The following is a 6,198-nucleotide window of genomic DNA, read 5'->3' on the forward strand; positions in this document are numbered from 1 at the left end:
GTGTGTGTGTGTGTGTGTGTGTGTGTGTGTGTGTGTGTGTGTGCACGCGTCTGCAAGATTTGCAATGTCTTATTTCAATGAAAAAATTTTGAAATAAACAAAATCATTCTAGCTTTCTTTCACTGCTATAATTTATCATGAAGAATTTTTACAAATTTTTGTTATTTCGATATGGTTTTCGTGATTTGTTTCTTCTTTTTTTTTTAGATGTAATATATCGATATACTAAATCAAAATCTTACATTTTTCATCTCCACCAAATTGTCACTACTTTGTTCGCTTTATATACGACATGGTGCGCTTGAAGGTGGACTAAATTATAGCACGAAAATCGTCCAGGGTCACACAAGCTACTGACGAAGCTCAGTGTGACCGAAATGCGCATGTGACATACCCATCACCGCTGTTTAATTACATACAGTACCTCCATAAAAGGTATCCGTGGATGAATACCGCAGTTTATTTAGATTATCATGACGTATTTGCATTAAGTATGGTACATATATGGTAATTTTAATCTAATAGCGCTTCTGTTGAATATATCGGATGTTTATTCAATCGGCATAGTAATAGCAATGCCAATGATTTTTCAACCACTTTCCCTATATCATTCACTGGCGTCGAATATTGTATTAGCTTCTCGAAATGTTTTTGCATTAAGCATGATCCATAGATGTCTACATACGCAAATACACGTGTATATGTTTGTGTGTGCATCAGTATGTGAATTTATAATACACATGTAAATACATAATATATATGTAAATATATATCATATATATATATATATATCAATATTTATACACACACATACATAATATGTAAATATATATATATATATGTGTATATATCTGTAAATAATATGTGACAATTATTCGGTAGCCATGATAAAATTCTGAGTTTCGGATGTCGGGACGGAAACCCACGCCGCCATCTCTTCAGTTATCTGGCCATCGAAAAAATGCTATGAAAACGACCGTTAAACAAAGGGAAATTACTGTGTGATTGACCGCTATTAACACAAAAGAACTATTAGAATGACCGCTAAGTGAGGGGAGGGAGTAACGGTGAGGGAGTAAAAATGTCCATAGTATTCGCGTGTTACTCCCTTATTCGTTGCAACTTCTCTCTCTCTCATTATTCAAATATGCAGAAGTGGCTGTGTGGTAAGTAGCTTGCTTACCGACCACTTGGTTCTGGGTTCAATCCCACTGCGTGGCCCCTTTGGGCAAGTGTGTTCCGTTATAGCCTCGGGTCGACCAAATTCTTGTGAGTGGGTTTGATGAACAGAAACGGAAGGAGGATCGTCGTGTATATATATATATATATGTGTGTGTGTGTGTGTGTGTGTGTGTGTGTGTGTGTGTGTGTGTGTGTGTGTGTGTGTTTGTCTCCATGTTTGTCCCCCACCATCGCTTCACAACCGATGTTGATGTGTTTACGCCCCTGTAACTTAGCGGTTCGGCAAAAGAGACCGATAGAATAAATACTAGGCTTACAAAATAATAAGTCCTGGGGTCGATTTGTTCGACAAAAGCTGATGCTCCGGTATGGCCGAGTCAAATGACTGAAACAAATAAAAGACTAAAAGTATATATATATATATATATATATATATATATATATATGCGCTAATGTGCATACACATACTCAGTCGTATATATTTATGGATAATGTGCATACACAGATTTTATTCGTATAATGTGTCTCTATGTATTAATGCACCCAAGGAAAGTATGTGCTTAATAATAAGCAGTGTGTGCATAGATATAATTAACTTATTGCTCATGGATAGGTTCATGTGCGGATGAATAGTGTGTTTGTCTGAAGATGCATAAATGTAAATGTTTACGAACATAGTCAACTTTGTAACTCTTATAAATACATGTTAAATAAAAGCCTTGTAATCCGTTAACACAGGCCAACGAGGACTTACACCACAAATGTAGATTTAATATTTGCCATCACACTGGAAAGCAGAGAACACAATATTATTTTAATACGATAATCCAATTTGGGCGGTTAATAAAAACTCTTTTAAATCCAGTCACTTTTAGCCTATAATCCATCGCCACGTCAAAAATAAATTGTACTTAGTGAATTAAAACATTGTGCGCAAATTATGTGGTCATTTATTGTAGGATATGGTTAATTTATTGTGGAGGCGCAATGGCCCAGTGGTTAGGGCAGCGGACTCGCGGTCATAGGATCGCGGTTTCGATTCCCAGACCGGGCGTTGTGAGTGTTTATCGAGCGAAAACACCTGAAGCTCCTCGAGGCTCCGGCAGGGGATACTGGCGAACCCTGCTGTACTCTTTCACCACAACTTCCTGTTTTTGTTGTGCCTGTAATTCAAAGGGCCAGCCTTATCACGCTGAATATCCCCGAGAACTACGTTAAGGGTACACGTGTCTGTAGAGTGCTCAGCCACTTGCACGTTAATTTCACGAGCAGGCTGTTCCGTTGATCGGATCAACTGGAACCCTCGACGTCGTAAGCGACGGAATACCAACAACATAGCTAATTTATTAATTGTACTTTCTTTAGTATATAATTATCAGAAGTTACAGTGTGGAAATTACTTTAAAGTTGTACGAGGTGGGGTGGGGATGCCGAAAAGTTCCTGGATTTAAAGTTACGGCGAAAGGCTTGGTTGGAGGTCCAACATTCCGAGTTCTTCTATAGGGCTTAGAATAAATGAAGGACCGCTGCAATAAGTGTGTGAACCTGAGAGGGGAATATGTTGCATAAAATCATAATTAACTGATCCTCCTGTGTTTTCCTTTACCCAAAACCAGGAACTTTTCAATATCATCTCGAAGTTAATTTAGTTAAACGCTGTTAATCAAAAATACATGAAACCTAACGGACGTTATTGTTGACCTTCGATGTGGTTGAACAACCTTTCCCAAGAAGTCGGGATTCATATTACGGGTTGTACTGTTCATCATTTTGATTGCTGAATACAAAACGTTTTTGCGAGACCTACGTTTGGGTGGGTTATTTTCCTGGGTGACCATCTTACCGTTGTACGTCATTCCATCGCAAAGTTGACCATTTGCAGCTGAGTGAACTGGCGTTACGAGAAATGAACTGTTTTGCTCAAGAAGCTGGTCAGGGAATCAAACCTACGATCTCACGATTGTGAGTGCAACATCTTAAACACTTGGCCCCAAAGACGAAGGAACAATTGTCGATAAGAGTAAGTATCTAGTTCTACAAACCAAAGAAAAGCCTGTATGTGATAGCTCAACCTGTTAGAGATAAATTTAACCCACCTTAAATAATTCAATCGTATATAATTCTAAATTATGGTGATGGGGCACAGTTGAAATTACTTTGATCAATGCTCTATTTGATCAAGGTTCACCTGGCGCTAGAGAACAACGAAAGCTTTTGTAGTGTTCAGCTTTAGAAATTCGCTTTTGCGTTTGTTTTACGAGGTTCATGTGACATCAACTATTAAAACAGATATTGTTGTGCTTTGAGATCTTCATGCTGCTATAATTCGCACAGTGATTGGATTTCATTTCACTTTTATTATAGCATTGGAGTTTGACGTCCGTCCAACAAAACATATCACCACACGTGCACAATAGACACACTTTTATCGTATACCATTTTCACACACACACACACACACGCACATTAGGTCACTTGTACGTAAGGATAATTTTCTAGAAGTATAAGTGTCTAGCTCTACAATCCAAAGAAAAGCCTGTAGGTGATTGCCTGACCTGTTAAGAGTAAACGCAAAGCGTTCCTTAAATCACACCCCCACCGCTGCGATTAAAATCATACATATACATGTAATCTAAATAAACCATAGAACAGGACCAAAAATCACAATTGGAATGCAACATAGAACAAAACGTAAAGAGCAAGGAGTGTGTAACTACATTTATATACTAATTGACTAATTATCTAATTAAATGGTAATGAAACTGAAGTGAACTGCAACTGCGCGTGTGTTTAACTTAGCAGAATAAACAATCCAAAGTACATTTTGAGAATGTTTTTGATCGATCATAAGGCTTGTTGATTTAGGCTTTCTCTAGGTCTAGCTGTAATCAGTCTGCCTTTTCTTTTTGAAGCATACTATATTTAAGAGTATATTATCCAATACATCTTCATTTTGTAAAACAGTGACCATCACATCTTTTACCCAGACGTAGAATGATTAAAACTACATTTTTCGACTTCCCTCTATTTTGAAAGGGGTATGGTATGTCTTGAAAGAAATTTGATGCTGCTTCTAATACACTGAGCGATGGCTCAGCGGTTTGAACGTCGGGCTTACAATCGGATTCACGTCAAGTGCACGTCGGGCAGTCGTGAGTTCGATTCCGGACCGGGTTGTGCGTTGTGTTCTTGAGCAAGACAATTTATTTTCACATTGCTCCAGTTCAGCACAATGGTTGGACAAAGACGAGCCACCAAAACACAGTCCAAAAAGCAAAATTCACCAAAAGAAGCTGATGGTGTGCTTTTAGTGGTCTGACGCAGGTGTGATCCATTATGATTTCATTAAACCTGGCTCATTAATCACGGCCGAAGTATACTGCAACCGACTGGAGTAAATGATGCCGAAACATACAAAAAAGAACAGCCTAGATTAGGCAACAGATCCACTCGTATTTTATTGCAAGACAACACCAGACCACACGTCGCAAAAATGACATTGGCGAAACTACAGGAGTTGGAGTTGGAAGTTCTCCATCATCCACCGTACTCACCTGATCTTGCCCCCAGTAACTACTACTTCTTTCAGAATTTGGATAACGTTTTGATACGTAAAACATTTAATTCCGATGATGCTGTAAAGCAGGCCTTCCAAGATTTTATTGACTCTAGATTGCTAGGCTTTTATAGTTTCGGGCAGGACAAGCTACTGCTGAAATGGCAAAAGTGTATTGACAATATGGGTGCATACTTTGATGAATAAATCCGTGTATTTATAAAACATTAGCAAACTTTTTTCTTTTCTACAAATTTCATACTTGACGACCTAGTATATTTCACTTTACAAACATCTATCTTTGCGCTATTTTATGATATACGAAATTTACGAGATCAGAAGCACAAATTTGCGGACAGTGTAAACATTATTTACTGTAATCATAAGAAGATAATACAGGCAAATCAGTTCAGAGGTTTAAAACTGTATTAACTTTTTAAGATTGCTGTAAATAAGCTACTTACAATTGTTTAAGTTCTTTAATTCATTATCTCGTTTAAAGTTACGGTATTGCTTAGTCCACTACTATGACTTGTGACTACTGTATGTAGCTGGTGTCTCTTCTTTATAATTCTGAAGTTCATGCTTGAAAGAGATTACTTCTTGCAGTTTGTAAAGGCAGCCATCTTAAGAAGGTAATATAAGCAAACCAGCGCATTGCAAATCTTACAAAGGGTCATTTGCGCGTTTAAGCTGTATACATTTGTTAGTGACCTTGTATATTTTTGATATATGAAGTACAGCAATGACTAAAATTCTAAGAAGAAAATGTCATTTGACAATGCTTAACCCTTTTACTGCAGAAATCAGATATATCCGTCCAAAATTATATTATCATTAACTGCGGAAAGCATACTTAATCCGTTCACAAACTTTTGTTCGGTCCGGAGCTATAGTAGAAGACACTTGATCAATGTGCCGCGCAGTGGGACTGAACCCGAAACTATATGGTTGGGAAGCATACTTCTTACCACACAGCCACAAAAAATTCTCTGTATGAAATAACTTCTCGTCGATTCAGTCGACTGGTAGTTATTCGAAATCGAAAGGTTAATAAGCAACGTTGAGTTTCCTCCCATTTTAATGTAGATAGACGTACCTAAACAATGGAAAATTTGGCGTGTCAGATAAATTCTTTCGTTCCCTTTCCATTGACTTTTTTTTTTTAATCTTTTTTTTTTCCAGTGTTATTTGAATTAACATGAAAAATATTTTTATCATAGTGTTTTATTTTATTTTATTTTATTACTTTCTAGCTCTATTCTTCCTCTCCAATATTTCTTTATTGTTTGGGAAACTTCAAATTGTTCTTCTTTTCAGACATGAAAATTTAACTGTCAAGCAGAAAAACCGAACAAATTTATCTGACAAGCCAAAATTTCAATCGACAATTTACCAATTCCGCCAATCTAAATCTATCACACACCAACCTTTATACTTTCGCTATTTAAATATTGTGA

At 37.1% G+C, this 6,198-nt stretch overlaps 1 long non-coding RNA gene across 1 annotated transcript in view; it reads left to right on the forward strand.

Moving 5' to 3' along the window:
* Window positions 1-6,198, forward strand: part of LOC106883916 (uncharacterized) — a 60,604-nt gene extending 54,406 nt beyond the window's left edge. The window contains exon 5 of the long non-coding RNA XR_001411178.2: window positions 6,059-6,198. This is a non-coding gene — a long non-coding RNA (uncharacterized LOC106883916). The remainder of the gene's footprint in view (window positions 1-6,058) is intronic.

The sequence above is a fragment of the Octopus bimaculoides genome, chromosome 2, assembly GCF_001194135.2.
Source record: "Octopus bimaculoides isolate UCB-OBI-ISO-001 chromosome 2, ASM119413v2, whole genome shotgun sequence".
In the NCBI taxonomy this organism is placed as follows: Eukaryota; Metazoa; Mollusca; class Cephalopoda; order Octopoda; family Octopodidae; genus Octopus; species Octopus bimaculoides.